This window comes from Orcinus orca, chromosome 18 (assembly GCF_937001465.1).
Source record: "Orcinus orca chromosome 18, mOrcOrc1.1, whole genome shotgun sequence".
NCBI classification, from domain to species: domain Eukaryota; kingdom Metazoa; phylum Chordata; class Mammalia; order Artiodactyla; family Delphinidae; genus Orcinus; species Orcinus orca.
The window spans coordinates 76,867,717-76,890,164 of NC_064576.1; positions in this window are offsets into that span (position 1 = coordinate 76,867,717).

The window sequence follows — 22,448 nt, forward strand, 5'->3', positions numbered from 1 at the left end:
GGCCGCCCCCGCCAGCCGCACTGCAGAGGGTGTTTAAGCCAGAGGATCAGTCCTGTTCTCTCTGCAAAGACCCGCGTGCCCATCCTGGCCAAAGAGATGCACCAGCACTTTTCACTTTGTGAAAGTCAGAAGGATTCAGGACAAAAGGAGGAAAAATCCAGGCTAGTGCAAGATAAAGATTTAGAACCCATGCAGGGAAGTCACGATCCACAAAGTAACCGTGATTTAACCACATTACATGCCTGAATCTAGCCGTAAATTTGATAGCGTGTATTTACAAAGTAATGAAAGTCCACATATCACATTTTCAAAACCAATTCCGCAAATCTGAAAGCAAACTGAGTTGACTGCCGGACATTCCTTTGCACATTTTTCTGCTTGTGAAATTGAATTCTGTTCCTCACTGGAGCACCGATGTCAAAGCTTTGTAGACGCATTACAGAAAATATGGCAACAAGTGAGGAGCTCTCGGAGGGGCTGGGGCCCTGAGCTGAGGCCGGCCGCGTGGCACTGAGGCTGCACGGCGGGGAGGGCGTGAAATTCAACACCCAACTGGGTTGCTCTCAGGGCAGAACATTTAGGGTTAGCCTTAACAGGCCTGCTTCTGGTTTGCTCAGCTTCTCAAAGAGGCCAATGCCACCTTCGCTTTTTTTCGTAGGGGGAGGGAACAAAATCTATTCCCTAATTTCCCCCTCTGGGTATTATTTACTGGTCCTCTTGTGGAATCAAACATTTTGCTGTCCTAAAAAAACAGAAGGATGAAACTTTGATACCTTCCTTTTACATTTTTTATAAGGTCTTACAGGGCTACACGTACAGGAAAGAACACTGATTTGACAAAGGTTACAGAAGCTTGCAAGCCCATTTTATTGAGCTGTTGCACAGACTGCAGCTGCAGGAAAGCAGGGGGCCGTCCCAAGAGGACCCACAGAGGTGCCAGGAGCACCTCTGGACGGCACCTCGGCAAGGCTGGAGCTGAGCGGGGGAGGGTTCCAGCTGCTCCCTGAGTGACCCGGACCATCGGGGGCCCGGGATTCGGCTGAAGTCACAGCTGATGTTTGCAAACCACTGGGCATCCTGCGAGCACCTGTAAACCTGCCAGTTAGCAGACTCGCCCACACCCTTTCTTTCCTGAGATTCACAAAAGGTCGAGGACCAACAGCCTAGATCTCCTCAATCAGAAAGAACCCCTGGGTTGTAAGCCTTCCAAGGGCAGGACTGGCATCTCCTGCGAACGACGAGCCTGTGAAAGGGGGCGGGAGGTGGGGGGAGACATCTGCAGAGGAAAAGATCAACATGTCTAAAACAGAGGAAGCGAGGTGTGGGCCTGGAGGGCAGGGGCAGAGAGGCCACCAGCCGGAAGGCGGGAGAGTGGTCCTCACTCCCCTCCTTGCCAACAAGCCTGCCCCCGCCCAGCCGCCGCTGCCGTCAAAAGAGGCACTGGAGGAAGAGACGGGATTTAGCAAAAATGACTAGTGCTGAGTGCACAGAGCCATCTAACAATGAAAGTTGATTAAAAGGGTGAACTTAAGCCAAAGGGGAAAATGAGCCAAGTGTTGACAGCAGCAAAAGCGTCTCAGAGAGACTCAGATGCTGAGAACTGCCACCTCCTTCCTGGGGCCCCTGGGGTCATCCGTATGGGCACAGGCCTCTTTCCTGCTCCAATACATTCTTGTAGCTAAAAAGGGTTCAGTAGAATGGTGCTCGTGACTGCCGGCGCATCGGTCCCTTGGGAAGCCTTGGGGAGGTCCCCGTTCGTTCTCTCCTCTCCGTAGCGTTTCTTAAGTGCCTACTGCATGTCAAAGGGAAATCAAACAACCAAAGCTATATCCTCAGGCTTTTACATTCAGGAACTCACAGTGTCATCAGGTTTACTGGAGGAGATAATTTATTTTAGGTCTGGCTCACTGTCAAGACAGGAGAGTGACATTTTAATTCGAACGCCTCTTTCTCCATTTACATGGAAGGTGTGTACTTCTAGGGACCATAATATTTCACAACTGGCTGCTCTGAGGGTGGTCCATGGATCAGTAATGTTGGCAGCACCTGGAAACGCATTAGAAAAGCAGACACTCGAGCCCCACCCCAGACCTGCAGAACACGCCCTGCACTCTAACAAGATCCCCAGGGGTCCTTAAGCGCCTAGGATTCTGAGAACCAATGGTCTAGAACAGAGGTTCGCAAACGTCAGCGTGCCCAGAACCGCCTGAAGGAGGTCTGAACCGATTACTGGGTTCCAGCCCCAGACTTTCTGATTTGGTGGGTCTGGGTTTCCAGGAGCCACACCCTGAGAACTTCTGGTCTAGGGCACCCCCAGTACACCCCCAAGCCAGAACTGATCCTGTGGCTGAACGTGGAAAATTAATCTAAGGCGCTGCTTCTCACTGGCTCCACATCAGAATCGCCAGGAGGACTTTTAAAACACAGACTGCTGGGGCTTCCCTGGTGGCGCAGCGGTTGAGGGTCCGCCCGCCGATGCAGGGGACACGTGTTCGTGCCCCGGTCCGGAAAGATCCCACATGCCGCGGAGCGGCTGGGCCCGTGAGCCGTGGCCGCTGAGCCTGCGCGTCCGGAGCCTGTGCTCCGCAACGGGAGAGGCCACAGCAGTGAGAGGCCCGCGTACCGCAAAAAAACCCCAAAAAAACACAGACTGCTGGCCCTACCCCAGATTCCATGCGGATGCCACAGGATAATCACAACAGAATGAAATTTAAGAATATCAAAGACAAAAAGAAAATTTTCTTTAAAAAAAATAAAGAGCTGATTGATTGAATTTCTGAAGATATTCTTAAGGTTTCTGAAGAACTACAAACAAGAAGACAGTTTAGTAAACTGTATTTAAGTGTGCAGGTGCTCATTTCCTTAACCCTATAGGGTGCTGACTTTTTTTGCTGCAAAAGTAAATACAGTTTTTTCTTTCCACTTTACTCACCGTTCTTGATGTAATTAAAGCCTATTACCTCCCCAGTCTACCGCTTTTCTGCAATTTTAATTGCGGGTCATAAATACAGAAAAATTCTCGATTTTTCCTCTTGTCTTCGACCTGTGGCCTTGCCAGCCACCTCCATAAATTTTCTTTCCCCACCTGGACCACCCCCCATTGAAGTGCAGACAGATTCTGATTCACTGTGCCGTCAGCTCTCTGCTCTGGATAAAGGCTTGGGGAGAAGCATGGCATGGTGGGGGGTTTTTTTAATAACATTTTTAAAATATTTTTTTAAATAACGTTAAAAGGGGGTGGAGACTTCTAAAGTCAAAAAAACAGCAGTGAAGGTTGAAGAAGGGCTGACCCTGTCTTTGAAACAACGTTCTGCAGAGAGTGGCTTATTGAACAGCAGGTGAAGGGGAGTTAATAACCACGAAGCAGACGCAAGCCGGGTGTCCGCTCCTGCCCGCGGCGGAGGGGCGGCTGCGGGCCTGGCTTCGGGATTTGCGCCCCAGATGCACCTGCTCCCTCACCTCTGTCGCGTGGCCGAGCTCTCCTAGAGAGAGCTGAGCGCACCGCCTCGCTGAACCGAACGCTCTGGGAACGCCTGCGATCGGTGTTTCCAACAGCGCCTCAGCATCATCACCGTAGTGGGGACCACTCAGGCCTCCTGCGGGCACAGCTGGGAGCCGCCCAGGACGAAGCCGCACGGATGCCAGAGGAGCTGGGTCAGCCTGGGCACACACCTGACCTTCACCAGCTTCCCGCCCATCGCTTCTTGGAACTTATTTCTTCCCCTGACCTGTGACACAGGCTTCTCGAAAACCTTGCACAATCACAGGACTCGCACTGGCGTTCCTTCCCTCTCCTGCCCGTCAGAGACCGTGATAAGGAAGTGCTCGCCTCTCTCGCGCTCCTGCACTTCACAGTCTCCTGGGGCAGGCTTTAGATACCTGTGCATCTGTGGCTGCATCTCTCCCCTCCTCCACCTGGGAAGAATCTGTTAGCAGGGAAAAAACACACTCCACTCAGAAGGACTCCAAGGAATTCCTGACATCTCTCCCCGCTCTGCCCAGCAAGCCTTGGGAACTAGACGTTTTCCTGGGTCCTCAGGGATGGTCAAAAGTAAGAGAAGCAGCGGCTAAGCTCTGCCTGTTCTCCCTACAGCAGCTGCGTGTTCTGTCTCTCTGGCCTCTTTGAGAGAGCACTGCCGATCCTCCAATATCTAGACTGCAACCTGAGCAAATGGGCCACTGCACCTCAGTGAATTCCGCACGCTCTTCAGATTTGGGTTCTAGAGACTCTGAGGAATGGGCACCTCACCCTTCGCTAAATCTCAGCCCTCATTAATCTGGTGCCCCAGTATCACCCACACAAAGTCAGGTGAAAACCCAATTGGGGCTTTTGACCTCTCAAAGTTTTGATATTTCAGGAAGTCTACTGCCACCCTGGCCAGCACCTCCATGAGCTAGGTGGTCACGCCCAACCCCAGGCTCCCTCGTTGCCACCCAACCAGAGTGTGGTCGGTGCCGGACATACATGTGCAGCGGCCTCGGCGCCTGTCCCGGCCACCCCGCACTCAGCCTGCTCTGTTTGCGATGACCACCCACAGCTGGCCTCTGTGACTGCAATCCCAAGCGGCCTCGGACAGCACAGCACAAAGTGTAGAATTCCGAGGGCTCTGCGGTCCGTTCGGGTGCTGCGTGCCGCTCCACACCTTTCCTGGGGGGTCCGGGCAACCTCCGTGCCATGTGTACTCCCGAAACCTTCTCAGAATCCCAGGCGCTGGCGCAAAGCCTCAGCAGTGAGTCAGAGCGCGTCCCAGGGTCGCTGGTTACCCAGCGCCCTCCCGTCTTTGTTCAGGGAACCCCAGGCGGGCAGGAGACCCGGCGGCTCACAGCAGAACCCCCGCTCGGAGCTGTAGGAGCACGTGGGCACGTCTGGGCCCACAAAACTTCCCCGGATCCCAGAGTCGGCAGCCGCCCTGAGGGAAAGACAGAGCCTCAGGACTCGGGGCCTCGGCTGCCACCCGCCAGAGGGAGGACCTTCCTTGTTCTGATTCGGTAGGGCGCGTGTGCCAGGGTGGCCCTGGCGGGTTTGACGACTGAAAAGACAAAAGGAGATAAGAAACGAGAGGCAGAAGAAGGATACTCTGGGGTCCTGGGAGCAGCCAGAGAGGGAGGGCAGGAGAGCGGCGGTCATGTGACAGCGGACCAGGCGCTGTGGCATGGGGGCTGGTCCAGGCTCCCCCGGGCATCACCGGCCTGGATCCTGCACGCCCACGCAGTCCTGCCGAGTTCCTGGCGAGGCCCTGAGGAAGAACTGCACCGTCACTGGTTTCTCCTCTCGTCCCTCCCCCGTGGGAGCTGAGATGCCACCTGCACGCGGGTGGGGAGTCCGGCACCGGGTCCCTGTCCGGCCACCAGCACGTTCTTGAAAAAGCCTCAGCTTCGCTCCTGTCCCGTTTTCCCCTCGGGGCGCCACTTCCGACACCCACAGGCAGAGGCTGCTCTGCATCCCAAGGGGGGCAGTAGCCAGGAGCTGCCCCTCCCATGGCATCTTCCAGAGGCCCCATTTGAGAGGGGGATGCCTCAGCCCTGGGGCCCCCGTGCTCCTCTGTGTCCCCTCAGGGCAGAACCTCGGACTTCCTGGTCTTTCCCACTTTAAAGTCACTCCTGCCCCGTCCCACCTCACGTCACATGTGCGTATTTGAAGACAGCCCGCAGGCACCTGCAAGGGACCCGGGCCCCGCCAAGCCACCGGCCCAGCCGTGCGGCTCAGACAGATATCTGTGGTAGAGTCATTCGTTCCAGACAGCCTGTGTCTCGAATGGAAATGCCAAAAGTGCCTTGAGGTGGGCAGCCTGGGGCGTATCCTAGTCAGGAAATCTCATCAGGTTGCTTCAAGATTCCCTCAGCCTCCGCTCCAAAATACCAGCTGCATCGCAGCCGCAGGAAAATCGAATCCACCAAGTATATGGGTCTGTTTTGAATTTTTATGTAATTGGAAAAATGAAATAAATTCTTTAAACTTTGATTCTAATTTGCCTTAGCCTTTTATCGATTTTGTAGCTAATCAACCAAGATAGCACTTATTTCATTCTTCCTTAAAACCTGCCTCCTATACACAGCCTTTATTTGTGAATAAAGATGACTGAGAGATACGATTATTTGGGCTGGTTGCTGTGGTTTAAATTTTGGTTACTTATTTACTTTCTCATCACAGAGGAATGAAAAGAAATAGAAACCACTTAGCTGGCCTTCTAAAACATACTGGAAAATGCTCTGGAGATTTCTGTAGTGATGTAAAAAATAATTACAATTTTTTGCTTTGTCTAGAACATTAGCGAATTTGGGGGTCCATTTTGAGAGCTGTAAAAGCCAAAAATTTAAAAGAAGAAAAATGCTTTTCTTAAGATAAACCCGCTTAACATGCCAACTACCAACTAGGGATTCGCATCTGGGAGCAAATGAATGAGTCTTAAACATAAGAAGGAAGAGAATGAAGTTAATTCTCACCTCATTGAAACAAAAAAGGAATTAATGTGACTTTAGGACAGGACTGTCTAGATCCTCTGGCCACTCTGAGCCACACGTTGGGTTAAACGCTCACACACAGTATCTGAGTGCAAAGGCTGAGTCAAACCATAAGCGACGCAGGTTCCAAATTGACTGGAGCAGAACTAAATCGCACTCATGGTTTCTTCGTTTTGAGCGTAAGGCAAGATGCTTGGTTTGAAGCCAGAGGCTGTGGTCGACCTGCCCAGCACCTGGAGCCCTCTCCCCAGTGCCCAGCGCTCTGCGTGGCCCACGATGCCACACTCACCCAGCTCTTTCCACCGCGCGTTCCTCAATCACGGGACTTTTTTCAGCCTTTGGGACAACGCTAGAAATTTCAGTATGAAAACCCTAGGCTTTGGGTGTGCGAATCCAAGTCTGGAACTTTGCGAGCACGATACACAGCACCAAATTCCTTTTACCTCTTTCAGACAACTCATTCTCCATTTGCAACAAATAATTTATAGTTAGAACTTAATGCCTGCTAGACCATGGTCATTGGAAACATATGTCGATGCTGTTGTGGCTTCAGAAACAACCGGAAGTCATTTTATGTCCCATTTCAAAGACCAAAACAGTAGCTTGCATTTTTAATACATAACCAATTGTTTAAAAACATCTGGAGAGCTATACCTTTCTACGTTTATAGACAGATTCTTTCTTTAAAGGCAAACAGGAAAATCTTATGATGTCTCTCTCCTACAAATCCAGTACTCTCCAGTCCACTGGTAGGATTCTTTTGCCTGTGTTCTCACTGTTTCCATATTATTCGGACTCAGAGGTATATCAGGAGTGTAATGCCCTTGCAAATAAAAATTATTCTGCCTTGGATTGCCTAACAAATCTCACACTTTCCTTCACCGTAAAGCTTCACCAAGACACACACAGAAAGGCACATGCACAAGATGTGGATGGCAAAGGGCAAAAATGAGGCGGACGGCAGCCCCACAGCACCCCTGCCGCCACTCCATCGTCGGTGAGAAACAGTGATGCCCAGGAGTGCTGGCTCTTGTTTCAGAGCAGGTTTCCAGGAGAGCCACAAGTCTGCACGAACTTGCATTTTCAATGTAATGGGGGGGTGTGAATTTTCCAGGAAATCTATCCACACATTTGGAATTGTTCTGTCAAGTCTCAGAAGACAGAAGACCTGTGCTGATTCAAAACCAATGTCCGGTGACCTTCTTCTTCCGTATTCCAGTAAGCCTTTCCCCACTGATGTGTAAAAAGCAATCTATCATCGGAGCCCGATGGTAACATTATGAGTCGTGGATTTGCAGTTGGGGCTTTAATGACCTGGGAAATTCTCTGGATCCCTATTTTTGAGAAGTTGCAGCCCACATACAGCTTCAGTTCGGGGAGACTGTTGACAGGAGGTTCAGTTCTGTTTGTGTCTCTTAACGTTTTCAGTCTTACTCTCCAGGTGAGGACTATTCCTCCACCACCCCAGGCAGAGCTCAGTGTTCCCGGACTCTCCCCTTATGCAGACGCACCATCACCACCGCCACAACCGAAGGACGAGATCCCCAGCCACTGCATGCAAGTACGCTGGTTTCCACAGACTCCCATCGCGCCAGGACGTGGTTACGTTTCAGATCTCAGCACCCCTCTCCACAGGCGGTGCTGCAGACTGACATCTTCTGTCCGTCGTCACGCACCTGAAGAGTCCAGTGAGCCCGGAAGAGTCTCCTCCCGGGTCACACCAGCTCACGCAGTCCCTGGGTTGAGACGGAAAATGCCATCCTGCAAACCTGTGTACAGATCGCAATCTGCCCCCCTGCATCATGCTCGGCCCCCCTCTGCGCTAACCCCCTGTGGGCAGCACCCCTGCCTTGGTGAATTTGTCTTCAGCCCGTCAACACTTTGCTCATTATTTTTCTTACATTTATATGACCAGCTGAAGACCAACTAGGAGAAATTTAGAAACGCCCCAGCTCCAGGATAACATACCAGCCTTGTAACAGGCACGATGAGAAGGCTTATTCTAACTCCCACTTTCGGACCCTCACAGTCAGCCCTAAAATCGCCTGCTCATTCCGTGTCTCCTTTCTAATGCTTGGAGCTGCCGAGGCTGACAGAGGACACTTCTCTTTCTCTGTGGTCACTCAACCTCTGGCCACCCCTCCCCCGGCTCCCCCTGCTATCTCTACACCCACACACACCCCTGAGCAGTTACTAGGGGTCCAGGCTCTTTTTCCACCTGCTCTTTCCCCTCTCCCTCCTCTCAGCGGTCAGAATGGTGGGTGCCCAGGCAGGAAACCTCTAGAATCGGAGAGGAGATTGGATGATAAACAGCAGGAAGTTTAGGGAATTTGGCAAAATCAGTGCAGCTCCTTACCCCCACTCTAAGCCCAAATTCACTCCTCAAATACTGAAGAAGATTAACTTTGTTCGCTGACGCCTCTGGGATGCTCAGATGGCCAGCTGGCCCCCTTCCCTGGCCTCTCCAATCGCCCCTCAACCCTACCTCGTCCAGAACCAAGCACACGAGCCCACGTTCCCGCCCCAGAACTGGCAGCACAACCACCCAGGTGCTCAGACCAGACACCACATAGCCATTCACACCACACTCCTCTCACACTCACATCCACCCACCAGCAGTTCTGCACTCAGATTGTATCCTAAACATACCCTAAAGTTGATCACTTTCCACCGTCTTCACTTCCATCACCCTGATCCCAGCCCCCACCACCTCTCAGCTGGAAGAGTCACAACCACGTCCTAACAGACCTCTCGGCTTGATCTGCTCAAAACCCTCCAACAGCTTCCGTCCTGCCCAGACACAGCCGGAGCCCCCAGGCCGCCACTCCGTGATTGGCCCTCTCCCCCACCCCCTGCCCCACCAGCTCTCTCTGCTCCCACCCACCTCATTCTTGAGGCTTTGCAGAAGCCTCAAGGCCCCGTCCTCGCCGTTCCCTCTGCCGGGAATGCTCTTCCCGCAGACACCTGCGTGGCTGACTTCCTGCCTCTGCTCCAATGTTTCCTGGCCGGGCGGCCTCCCCCCACCTGCCCCATGTGACATGGCCCCTCACACCCCTTCTCCAGGACTCCCACCCTCTCCCGTCTGGGCTGTCCTCTGCCGTGATCACTGCTCTCTGACAGGTCACGTGTTTATTTATTTTATCTATTCACACAGTATGATGTAAACTCCCTGATGTCAAGGGCTTTGCTTCGCTCACGGAATCCCGCCAGATCACAGGTGCACAATCGACATTTATTCAGGGACCTCACTCGTGAACGGCATCATCACAAAGAGCTGGGCTGAAGGCATACAAGTACCTGCTGCTGACCAATCTATAGTAGTCACCTCTGTGTTCATGTCCTTACTGCCTGTCTACGCGGTGTATCCCCCAAGGTGGGATCAGCAACAGACACGGTAGCAAGAAGCTCCCTGAGCGCCACAGAGCCAGAACTCTGAGAATGAGCTCTCCTATCAAGCCTGGAACCCAATCCTCATTGCCGAGTTATCAGGTAAATTGAAACTAGCAGCTGGGAAGACACCAGAGGCGCTGACTTCCTCTTTAAAACACACCTACCTGTAGGGGCAATTAATCCATGACAAAGGCGGCAAGACTATACATGGGGAAAAGACAGCCTCTTCAATAAGTGGCGCTGGGAAAACTGGAGAGCTACGTGTAAAAGAGTCAAGTTGGACTACTCTCTCACACCATGCACAAAAATTAATTCAAAATGGGTTACAGACTTAAGTGTAAGACCTGAAACCATAAAAGCTCCTAGAAGAAAACTCGGCAGTCTTTTGACATCGGTCTTAGTCATATTCTTTGGGCCTGTCTCCTAAGGCAAGGGAAACAGAAGTAAAAATAAACAAATGGGACTACATCAAACTAAAAGCTTTTGCAGAGCAAAGGAAACTATCAATGAAACGAAAAGGCAACCGGAACGGGAGAAGATATTTGCAAACGATATCTGATAGGGGTTAATATCCAAAATAGACACAGAACTCATATAACTCAGTAGCAAAAAACCAAACGACCCAATGGAAAAATGGGCAGAAGACCTGAATAGACATTCTTCCAGGGAAGCCATACAGATGGCCAACAAGTACATGAAAAGATGCTTAACATCACTAATCATCGGAAATGCAAACCAAAACCACAAGGAGGTGTCACCTCACACCGGTCAGAATGGCTAATATCAAAAAGACAACAAATAACAAGTGCTGGAGAGGGTGTGGAGAAAAGGGAGCCCTGTGCACTGGTGGTGGAGATGTAAAGGGATGCAGCCATTATGGAGAACAGTATAGAGAGTCCTCAAAAACATTAAAAAGAGAACTACCATATGACCCAGCAATTCTACCCCTGGGCATATATCCAAAGGAAACAGAAACACTAATTAGAAAAGATATATGCACCCCAAAGCTCACTGCAGCACTATTCACAATAGCCAAGATAAGGAAACAACCCAAATGCCCATCAACAGATGAATGGATACAGAGGCTGTGGTATATACACATGTCAGCCATAAAAGAAGAATAGAATCTCGCCATTTACAACAACATGGATGGACCCAGAGGGCATTGTGCTAAGTGAAGCAAGTCAGACAGAGAAAGACAAGTACTGTATGAATCCACTTATATGTGGAATCTAAACAAATGATCAAACGTAACAAAACAGAAAGAGTCACAGATACAGGGAACAAACAGGTGGCTGCTAAAGGGGAAAGGGGTGGGGAGAGGAAAGAAATAGGTGAGGGGGGCGAAGAGGGACAAACTTCCAGTTGCAGAATATATGAGTCATGGGGATGAAACGCACAGCATGGGGAACACAGTCAATAATCAGGTAACATCTCGGGCTTCCCTGGTGGCGCAGTGGTTGAGAGTCCGCCTGCAGGGGATGCGGGCGTGCCCCGGTCCGGGAAGATCCCACATGCCGCAGAGCGGCTGGGCCCGTGAGCCATGGCCGTGGAGCCTGCGCGTCCGGAGCCTGTGCTCCGCAACGGGAGAGGCCGCAGCAGTGAGAGGCCCGCATACCAAAAAAAAAAAAAAAAAATTATGTAACATCTTTGTATGGTGACAGATGGTAATTGAATTAATCGTGGTTATCATTTTTAAATGTAGAGAAGTATCAAGTCACTATACTGTGCGCCAGGATAGGTCAATTATACTTCGAAAACCAACAGACTCATGGAATAAGACATCAGATTTGCGGCTACAGAGGCAGGGGTGAGGGGAGATGGCATTGGATGAAGGTGGTCAAAAGGTGCAACCTTCCAGTTATAAGATAAACAAGTACTAGGGATGTGATGTGCAGCATGATGAATATAACTAACACTGCTATCCGTTATGCAGGAAAGCTGTTCAGAAATTAAATCCTAAGGGTTCTCATCACAAGGAAAAAAATGTTTCTCTATTTCTTTAACGTTGCATCTATATGAGATGACGGATGTTCACTAAACTTACCGTGGTCATCATTTCATCGTGTATGCAAGTCAGATCATTATGCTGTACATCTAAAACTTACACAGTGCTGTGTGTCAGTTATATCTCAGGAAGACTCGAAGAAAATTAATTAACTTAAAAACCAGACCGGGGACTTCCCAGGTGGTCCAGTGTTAAGAATCCGCCTTCCAATGCAGGGGACGCGGGTTGGATCCCTGGTCGGGGAACTAAGATCCCACACGCCGCAGAGCAACTAAGCCAGCACGCCGCAGCTAAGACCCAAAGCAGCCAAAAATAATAAATGAATAAATAAACAGATATTTTAGAAACACAGACTGGCAGGGTCCCTGCTACTCTGACTCCTATTTTGTGGGTGGGGAAGCAAAGCCGCCAGAGGTCAGTCCGTTTGGCCCGGGTCCAGCACCAGGACAGAGCCCAGGTCTCGCCCAGCACCCTCCTGTCACCCCGCCCTGTTCCCAGCTGCAGCTTCCAGAACCTTCTTCCTCACGCGCTCGGACCGGCTTTAACCATGGCCGGCACCGGTCACCACACGGCGAGACTTCGGGGCAGCCCCCGAGGGCCTGGCAGGCTTGGGGCCGTCTCTCCTGTCCCTGGAGACAAAGAACACACTCCCGTGGATTTCGAGTGTCCGTAGCTGGATTTGCTGGAAAGGCCCGGCACTAAGACAGCCACCTCTGGGTCAGTGTGTCCACATGCATTTAGGACTGTCCCCTCCACTTTGAAACCAAAAGACAGTTTTTACTAAATGTCCTAACACTTTCCCCTCCCGTTTGCCCTGTGGAGGCCCCATTTACAAACCAATGTGCGTCTGAAGGTGACTCAGCCCCTGAAGGGCCAATAACATCCTCCTGACGGGAAAACGGAAACAGTGAACCATCATGCAGAACTCCACGCTGGAGTGCAGTCCCCAACGATCTGGACCTCGTACCACCTGGACCTGGATGTAAACTGCAGTCGGTGGTTATAAACAGTGATGAACACCGGTGACCAACAATGCAGCCCGGACTCCCCGGGAAGCTTCTGCAGTGACATCAGGACAGGACGACGAGAGCTGAGGTCGGAGGGGCTGGCATGAAGGCCGCCCTGACTCGTCAGTGGGTGGTAGGGGAACCGCTTACAGACAATAGGGAATCACCGAGTCCAACAAAAAGCAGGTGAATTACAGGTCGTTTTGTTCTGCTTCTATCAATTACACCAGGCCTTCATTCACTCTCTGTTTTCTCAGAAAGACTTCCAGTGCCCCCCCCACCCCAGAGTGGGCTGCATCAGCCCTCCCGATGCTCAGCCACTAGAAATAGCTCCCCATATGCTGATGCTTCTTCACTTCCTATCCTAGTCCCAGAAGACTGCAGACTGTCCTGCAAATCCATCTTCCCAGACGGCTGTGCCCCTCTGACTCTAGGCCTCACCATCTAAATAAGTGCACCCACACACACACACACACACACACACACACACACACACACACACACACCAGTAACTGTTCACTGAGTAATCAGAGGTGTGGACCACACTACCCGTGGATCCGTGGTCTCCAGCGGGAGCTCTGAGTCAGGTGGAGGAAACGAGGAACAGGGAACCAGCCACTGACCACGAGTCTTCTTAAGAAGCCTTAAAGGGATGACCGGACCGGGCCGGCTTGACTGGTTTTCCGTGATGGCAGAAAGAGCAGGTTTTATTTTTCAGTAGCAAATACCATGTGACGTCATAGCGTCTAATGGTGCCGAGCATTTAGTAAATCTTACTCCACACGAAGGCGATGGTTATTTTCTGAAATACTGAAATACTGAAATCTGAAAACTACTACAATTATACAGGATCTTTCAGAGTATATTTCATTGGCTCTACCGATTGTTTTCAGCTCACAAATCTCTGCTGAGCCTCTTCACTTTTTCCTTTGCCCAGAAACACGTCTGTTCTTTTTATTATGGGTTTACAAGGCACATTTGGCACGCAGTTCGGCTACATGTGCTGACTCGGGCTTATTGAAGGCAGGTGCACACTTTAATATATGTGGGCAAAGGGACCCCCTTCCATCCCATAAAAGAACCCTGGGCCTGTTCTCATGCGGAATATCTGTACTCTTTATTCATAAGCCTGAAAAGCTGACGCATCTGTATTGCTTTCACATATTACCAGGACCAAATTAGAATAAGCAGAAATCATGTTCCAAACCTACAACGGGACCATATTAAAGCGTCTGCGTCACAACCTGGCCTCTATTCCCTGGCTGAAAGGGACCCAAGAGCTGTGCACTCCTCTGCCCTTGGCGTCTCTGTACTGACGTTGTATAAACACAGCCACACGGCACCTCGGGGACAGGTAAACACCAGCCCGCGTTTCCATCAAAGCAAGATGTGTGCCCCCGCTTCTGTCGTCCGGGAAAGAGAAGCAGCTCTAACAGATGGACTGCTGTCTGTATTAGACGGAGCCACGGACGAGCAGCCATGGGAGACGACCTCGCTCAGTGGCCTCCAAAGGGTGTGCGTCCTGTGGGGACCAACCCTGGATGCCGCTGGCTGGGGCTCCCAGATGTGAGCCAAGCACAGCTGCAGTGATGGTGTCTGATAGCAGGTCCAGGTGGGAAACACCTCCTAGGCAGGTCTGCTCCGCCCCGGTGCAGCCAAACGAAGAAAAGGAAAGAGAAGAGCGAGGCTGAGAGCCCTCTGCCGCGCTCCCCTGGCAGCTGCCGGTCCCTCTGCCATACGGCAGCACAGGCTGGGGAGGCAGGCGCTCACCTGCTCAGACCCGGCCAGGCAGGCCCAGCCTCCTCTTGCCCCGTACACAGCGTCCAGCCCATGCGGCCACAGAGCAGGCCTCTTGAGGGTGTCCTGAACAACCCGGTGATGGAGCGAGGGGCCCACGGCTGAGAGGATCCAAGCCAACCACGGAAGAAATGGTGGGTCATGAGAGGCCTTTGGGGAAGTGTCTAGTCAAAGCCCTCCTCCCACAGAGGGTCAGACCAAGGCCACCAGAGGTCAGGGGAAGCGCGGAGTCTGCATCCTGTGTGCCACACGCACGCCTGAGGTCACCAGTGTTACCGCACGGTGGAGTTCATGAGTCCATGCGTGTCAATACCACCACGCACGTCACAACTAGGCGGAGTCGTGCACAGCAAGGGTAGGACCGGGCCTTGGAATCACACGCACGGGGCTGTGCAGTACGGAGGGGACCCGGCCACCTGGAGGGGGCCGGGTGGGAGATGGCTCTGGGGCGACACCACATCGACATGAAGGGCCGCCCGTGGGCACAGTACCTGCAGGTCCCGTTTCCAAGACTGCTCCCTGTCTTAACTTCTGATTCAAGCAAGATTCTCCCTGACGTCCCGAACTCACCATGTGCACACCTGAACCCACTGCCGCCTCTGAAATCTGGAGCCCCGCGGGGTTCCCACCCCTCAGGTGACCTCCAACTCACCTTGTCTCCCTGTCACACTCCCCACGCAGAATCACCGACCTTACTGGTAATGAATACAATAACTACTATTTGCGGGAGGATGTCCATGTGCCGAGCCGGGCATTACACCCACGTTACTTCATTTAACCCAAAACAGCCCCACGAGGCAGGGACGGAGAGCATCTTCATTTTATGGATGAGGAATCTGACTTGGAAACCGGCCCAGGCTGAAACCTCCACTAGCCAGGACACAGACACAAGTCTGTCCCTGTAGGAAGTTTGGCACCGCGTTCAAGGCCTTGGATACAGGAGAGCAGTGCCACCCTGACTGGACCTTAGACCAGGTGGTGTTCCCCCAAAGCCCTTGTTAAAAATGCCCTGGTTGGCCTCAGCAAATCCAGACGCCGCCCATGTGCAAAAGCGCACTTACTCCTTCCCCAGTCTTCTCCTGGGCCAAGACCTTAGCAGCCTGGAGCCACTCACCGCTGCTCTGTCCTGTCTCCTCCTTTCCCAACCCCCTCGCTTTCCATTTTCCCCAACATGGAAAGAAGTTCTTCTAGATTTACACAAGGTGCTTCAGTCATTCTGCCAGGCAGCCTCAGAAAGCTTCCTGTCCTGTAACTACGAAAGCACCGTGGGTTCAGCAGAAGTGGCCTTGCCAACTGCATTGCAAGGAAAGTGAGCACATAGAACAGGTGGAGAGCACCCGACCTGGGCGGGCCCCGCGTGTGCAGGCTGGCGCAGAAGCCCCCTCCTGCAGCGACCCCCCTGCACAGCCACACAATGGCGATCCTGCCCACTCCCGGCCTGTGCACTGACGGGGCTCCAGCTCGGCCGGGCACGTCCCCTCTGGGGCCACCAGCCAGCCCTTCATGCGTCATCGCCGGTCTGCAGAATCCACGCCCCAGCTTTGCTCATCCCCAGGTGGTGAGTGTGGTGTCATCACGTCCCTGTGCTGAGACCTATCATTTCACATCACTTCGTTTCCACATTCAATTCCCTTGCCCAGGACTGAGCATCGCAGAGCTGCCACTGAGAGCTGCCTTTGTTTCCTCAACACGACGACTTTGACGGAGAGTCTACCAGGCACCGGGACAGCCAGGAGCACCTCCGGCAAGCCCCCCGCGCGCCCAGGCTCTCGCGACCACAGGGGTATGACATCCCCATGGTACCTGGTCACGGAGCCTAGCGTGGGACAAAGTGTAGCTTTGGTTAAGAAACACCAACACGTGCATGGAAGCGGAGAGAGTGATCTCGGGGTGGGGGGGGGAGTAAGGTTTCCACAATGAGGACGTGTCTCCAAGGTGACCTCTGCGTCCACGATAAGGTATTTTCAAGCTGCCTTTAGGTCGATCTGACTCAGGAGCTGGTATCTATCATTCATTGCCAATCATGGCACCCAGGCTGGTGGCCAGGGCCCAGCGTGGCCTGATTAGGTGAGGTGTGAGTGGGGACCTTGGGCAGGGACTCGCTCAGGGGAACCAGAACGCACTCACGAATCACCCCTCAGCAGGCACAGGTGAGAAACAGGCTTCCTTCTCAGACCACAGGAAGACACTGGCCTTTACCTGGTGGGTGGAATGCAGTTTAGATGCCCTGAGCAGCACGAACATGAAGCCAACAGGAGGGTCGCAGACGGGTCAGGGGGACAGACACTTGGATTCCTAGTCCTGGCGGGGCGTCCCCTCCCCCTGCCTTGTGCTGTGTCGGGACTCCGCGTGCACAGAGAAGGAGCAGTGGGCGCCCAGCGGGGATTCATGTATAGCTAAGAGCCTTACAAACAAGAGGTGGGAATTATCTGAGTGATCACGTCCATGAAAAATCAGAGGCCACCAGGGCCAACGCAGAGGCTCGCAGCCCCGAGCACGCCCGCCGCCCCGCTGGAGGTCAGCACTCAGATTCTGACCTTGGGGTACGTTGCTGAGCTCTAAGGAGTGTGTGGCCGGCAGCGTGGGGAAGAGGCGGGAGCCGCGTCATCTCCTGGGCGCCCGGTGTTCGCCGGCCCGTCTGCTGAGCCCGAGAGTCACCACCTCACTGAACTCCCACACCAGCCCACGAGGGAGGGGAGGCTGTTATCCGCACGTTTGTGGATGGTAAAGTGGAGGCACAGAGCGTTTAAGTCACTTGGCCAAACCCACACGGCAGGCAAGCAGCAGAGCTGGGGATTCAAACCCAAGCCTGGGTGAATTCTGAACGTGACCCGGCTTCCGGACGGGCCCCCACCTTCCGTTCCGCCTCCGAGCCCTGCACGCTCAGGAGTGGATCCTCTGCCCGCACCTCACTGCTGCTTTGTCACGCCTGCTGTCGCTCAGATCAGGGCCCCCGCTGGTCCAGCTGAAGCCACAAAAACTGGCTGACGTGAAGTATTGAACCAACACACGAGGCTCCGAGAACTGCTCCCAGCACAGACAGCCGACCCTGTAACCCACACACCAGCCGATCGGTTTAGTTATTAAGAACCCCAACTTCACAGAGGACACTGACCCGCCGACGCGCTAAGAAGTGCACCCGCTCCGCTCGACCTGTAAATGGGGGACTTGACATGAACGTCCAGGCCTGCGGGACCCCAAAGTTGCTCAGACACTGTGCTGTCCTGATACCCAGGACTTTGAAAACGAGTTACAGGAAGGGTTACTACGGGTCTTTCATGTAGATATCCTACCACCATCTCAACATAGATGTTCCAAGCTGAAATTACCACCTTGCTCCCATGATTGCTTTGTCTTCCTAAATCCCCATGTCTGGGGCCGACGGGGACACCTCTCCTCCCCCAGAGCCACAAATAGAGCTCACGGTGCACCAGTCGCCCTAGAGCTCAGCACAGCCCACCACACTGCAGGAGCTCCATAGATAACGACTGAGCGCATGAAATAAGCAAAGGAGTACAAGCAAGAGTCCGTAATCTAAGGGACTGGAAGGGTGAGGAGATTTTCCTATGGGTTTCAGAAAAGCCCAGCAAGGGTCACGCGAGACTACTGCAGAAGAATCACTGTCAGACCACCTGCTGTGACAGTCCAGCGGCCCTTGTCAAAGGCTCAGAGGGGCCCTTCCTTCCAGGTGCCTGGGCGATGATCCCCTCTCCTCACCCAGCAGGGAGGGCCTCCCACCGCTCTCTTCACCGGCAGCTTCCACCGGCTCCACCTGCAGCACCCCCTCGGCTGCCCTTAAAGGGAATCCCAGTCAAAAGGGCCCTTGTCCACTTCCCCCTGGGCCCCAGGGCACCAAACCTAGACACACAGAAAATGACCAGGGATAAGGTGCAACTTACAGAAGAGTATCGTACCGAACACTGGCTCCGCAATCAAGGGCGAGTTTGAGGCAGGAATGTTGCTACGACAGAGCTGGGATAGTTCTGAGGAACCTGAGCTGAGACTGATGGAAGGTGTCCTGTATTAACAGCAGTAAAACTCCATGTAACAAAACAACAAAGGGAGTGTAAATATAGGGAAGCAAACAAGCCTGGACTTCGGAAGTGCAGGAATTACTCATTTCAGATCAAAGCTCTTAAAGATAAACACACTATAGGGAAAGAGTCAGGCGGGGGAGGGGAGGGTTGAAATGCAGCCTCTCTTTCTTCCTTGCAGTCGTCCTTCCTGGGGAGAATTCTCTGCTTCATCCCACAGTGATCAGGAAACCTCCTCCTGGGGAGGGGGTGGCAGGAGCCCCCAGCCTGCACTGACCTGGGTCTCTGTTCCGTTTCTTTTCTTCCACTGTAACCACCACGGGCTGGATACCTGTCGCGTGCTGGGTATCCTCACAGTAACCCTACGAGCCCCAGTTTCACTCAGGAAACGAAGGCTCTGAGTGCTTAAGGGACTTGCCCAAGATCTCACAGGCAGAAACTCAGAGAACAGGGCATCACACAGAAGGAGGCTGATCCCAACAGCCGTGATCAGAAACTATGGTTTGAAATAATTCACCACCTATTACTAATTAAGTTCCTACAAGGTGTGGATAAATGTTAAATAGTAACGTCAAATCATTTAAACCAGCGGTTCTCAGAGTGTGATCTGGGGACCCTCCCAGGGGGTCAACGAGGTCAAAACGATGCTCGTGACGACGGTCGGCTCCATGTGCCTCCCCTCTCGTTCTTCTCGGACGTACAATGGGTTTTTCCAGAGGCTACGCAGCAGGTGCTGGCCCCTACCCTCTGTAGGCTCCTGGGATGCAGTCTTGTATATATTCTTGTGATCTAAGTTTTTCTCAATTTCAATTTGTAAGACGGTCAGTGTTGACTGCTATAACTCACGTCGACGAAGGCTGTCTGGGATCTTCAATCATTTTTGAGAGCGTAAAGGAATTGTGAGGCTAGCAAGTTCAAGACCTTCTCACTTAAATAACCCGGACAGGTCCTGACACACTGACCCGCTCGCGGGTTTTCTGCGTCCGTCTCTTACCGTACGCCAGCTGCTCTAAAATGTGGAAATCCTATCTAATCTGAGGTAGGTGTGGTACTATTTATAAAACTGCAGTTTTCATAAGGTGGTTTATATTGCATATTTGAAATCTGGAGGCTTTTCAGGAATGTATCATAAAACCACCTCCATAAACTGTCTCTAAGGAACAGGGATGATAACACCGCCAGTAGACTCTCAGTCGTAAGCAGGTTATTGCAAACTTACAAAATTTCTGGAATCATCATTTTTATTATTATTCTTAAGGGAGGCCGAGAAATCTTCCCATAGTTTTGAAGTCTTATCAGCTCCATTTTCAGAAGTTTTCACTTTCTCGATTTTCCCCGGACAATCTGCTACAGTCCTCACCTAGTATGATTCTGTTGCGAATCCCACGACGCAGGCCCAGCAGAGAGTAGTCCTTGGTCTGAACAGAGCTTTAGCAACGGGGTTTTAGCTTCTTGTCTTGGCTACTTTACTGACACATAAAGCTACTCAGTGGTGTTTCAAATTTTTACTTCAGTAAGTTATCTAATTAGCAGAAGAAATAGAAAAGTAAAAATCTACCCTCTGATTCACAATTGGGAGAAATATAGATCCAGATGAATATGAAACTTGAGCAAAATTAAGAGTTCTATTGAATCCAATGGTGTTAAAACGATAAACATGACTTGGTGTGTATTAGACAACGCAGGAAAATGGACCTCAACGGGACTGCCAGGAATTACTGTTGGAATAAATTAATATGCTCCGAAGAACGCGTGTAAATCTCTGCTGTAGGCAACATGTGTCGGAGGCCAGGGAAGGCTGGAAACACTTGGGAAAGAGGAAAATGAGAAATTTTTGAAAATTCTCCTAAAATGCAAGTTTCTGCAAACAGAGAATTTCAAGAGTGAAGGCTGTGATTTTGGTAAATCTAAACCAGAGCCTGGAGCTCTTAGGAACAAAATACACCAAGAGTCACTCTATCGACCAGGAACTATTTTAGCATCTATGACATCACTGAAACTTTACATTATTCTGTGCTGTATTTTCTCCGAGAGATTTCAATCCAACCCGTGTCCTGGTTTCAGTTCTATGATAGAATAAAAAACTGTCCAACACATCATGTCGTCAGTCTTAAAAATGAGTAGCAGCCACTGATGCTCCCCAAGTTTGAAATAATAAAACTCTTATTAATTATATTATCTCCACACGGCCGAGAGCAAATACTTTGTTGCAACTGTAATTAGGATGAAGCTGGCTCACTTTGAAAGCTCAGGTGAAGCTGCCCAGGGCCCGAGCTCCTGGTCCAGGGACACGCTTCCCTTAGATGTGCCCCCGCTTCGGGGTCAGGTGCGCGGGTTGGAACCTGACCCTGCAGTTCGCGGGCTATGACATAGGAGGATGCTTCTCCTCCGGAGCCTCTGCTTCTTCACCTGCTCCTGGGAGACACAGCCCTGGAAGGCCTGGCAGGAGGAACACAAGCCCTGCCACCAATACCTGGACATCAACATCTCAAAATAAAGGTCACAACTGCAACACTATTTAAATGGACTAAGCTAAAAAATATATACCAAAACCTTTCATTATTGCTGGAAACACCATTACAAGATGAACTAGGGGGTAAAGTTCTTTTTTAATATATTTAGGTTACGAGTGTTTGTTCTGAGTTTAATAGGAAGTCGGTGTCATCATAAGCCTTGTCCCGGTTTACATTTTCCAGGGCTTTAATTGCCTCTTCTATGGGAGAGCTAAGAAATGTGTGAATTGACGTGTAACATCTTTACGAAATTCCTTTCCAACTTCCTTCAACAACTAGAGGTAGGAAAATGCCCTGAGAGGACGGCAGGTGAAGTGTCCATCTGTCCTAACAGCCGCGCTGTGTGATCCACCACCAGGCCCAGGGTTGCATCTTCTCCTTGGTTCCACGGGGAAGACAGGCCTTCCTTCAGTCAACATCCGTGTCCCCCTAACATGCACGGGACATGGAGGAAAATGAGAATTACACAGGATCCAGTCCAAACGGTGGAAGAGACAGACAGCCAAACAGACGCTGACCCTCAGATTCCAAGAACTACACCAGGAGGGTTGCTGCTAGCGGAACGTTTCCCCCGACACAAGCGCGCTCCTCATGTTTCTGAGGTAGGAACTGCATGAGGGTGACACTCGTGCTTCTCTCCCCCTTCTCTCCCTCCTCCGGGGCGGCAGGGGTCGGAACCCACGGCCCGCCCCGCGGCCTGGCCTGAGGGCCCCCGCGCCTGCCCCCCGCAGCCAGGGGCGCCCCCTCCCCCAGCCGCACCGGCAGGGGCTGACGGAGACCCTAGCAGCCCGCCGTCCACCCGCCCAGGCGCCACCCTGGCTGCCCCTCCCTCTCTCCCAGCCACTCACACTCATCGGGGGAAGAGCGCCGGGGCTCTGACTCCCTAGGCTCCCAACACCTGGCTGCCCGGACTGCGGACCTTACCAGGTGAGCCAAGACCAGCATTTGGAAAACAAAATTCTACACCGAGGAGACAGCAGCCACCAAGGCAGGCGGCCACAGTCAGCGCCAGTCGTGTGGGATGCCAGCCTCTGCCCATGTCTGTAGCTCCTGTCTCCTAAGAGGCTGGAATTCAGCAGATACCCGCCACTTGGGACCTGCACCAGGGGGAAAGGCAGGAGCCTTGGAAAGCAGGCTGCGGCATGGGCTCCGCACAGGCCAGGATTTCCTTACGGAAAGAAGAGGCCCCTCCTGTCCAGAGGCCTTTAAGCGGTAAAGGAGGGAACAACCTGGCCGT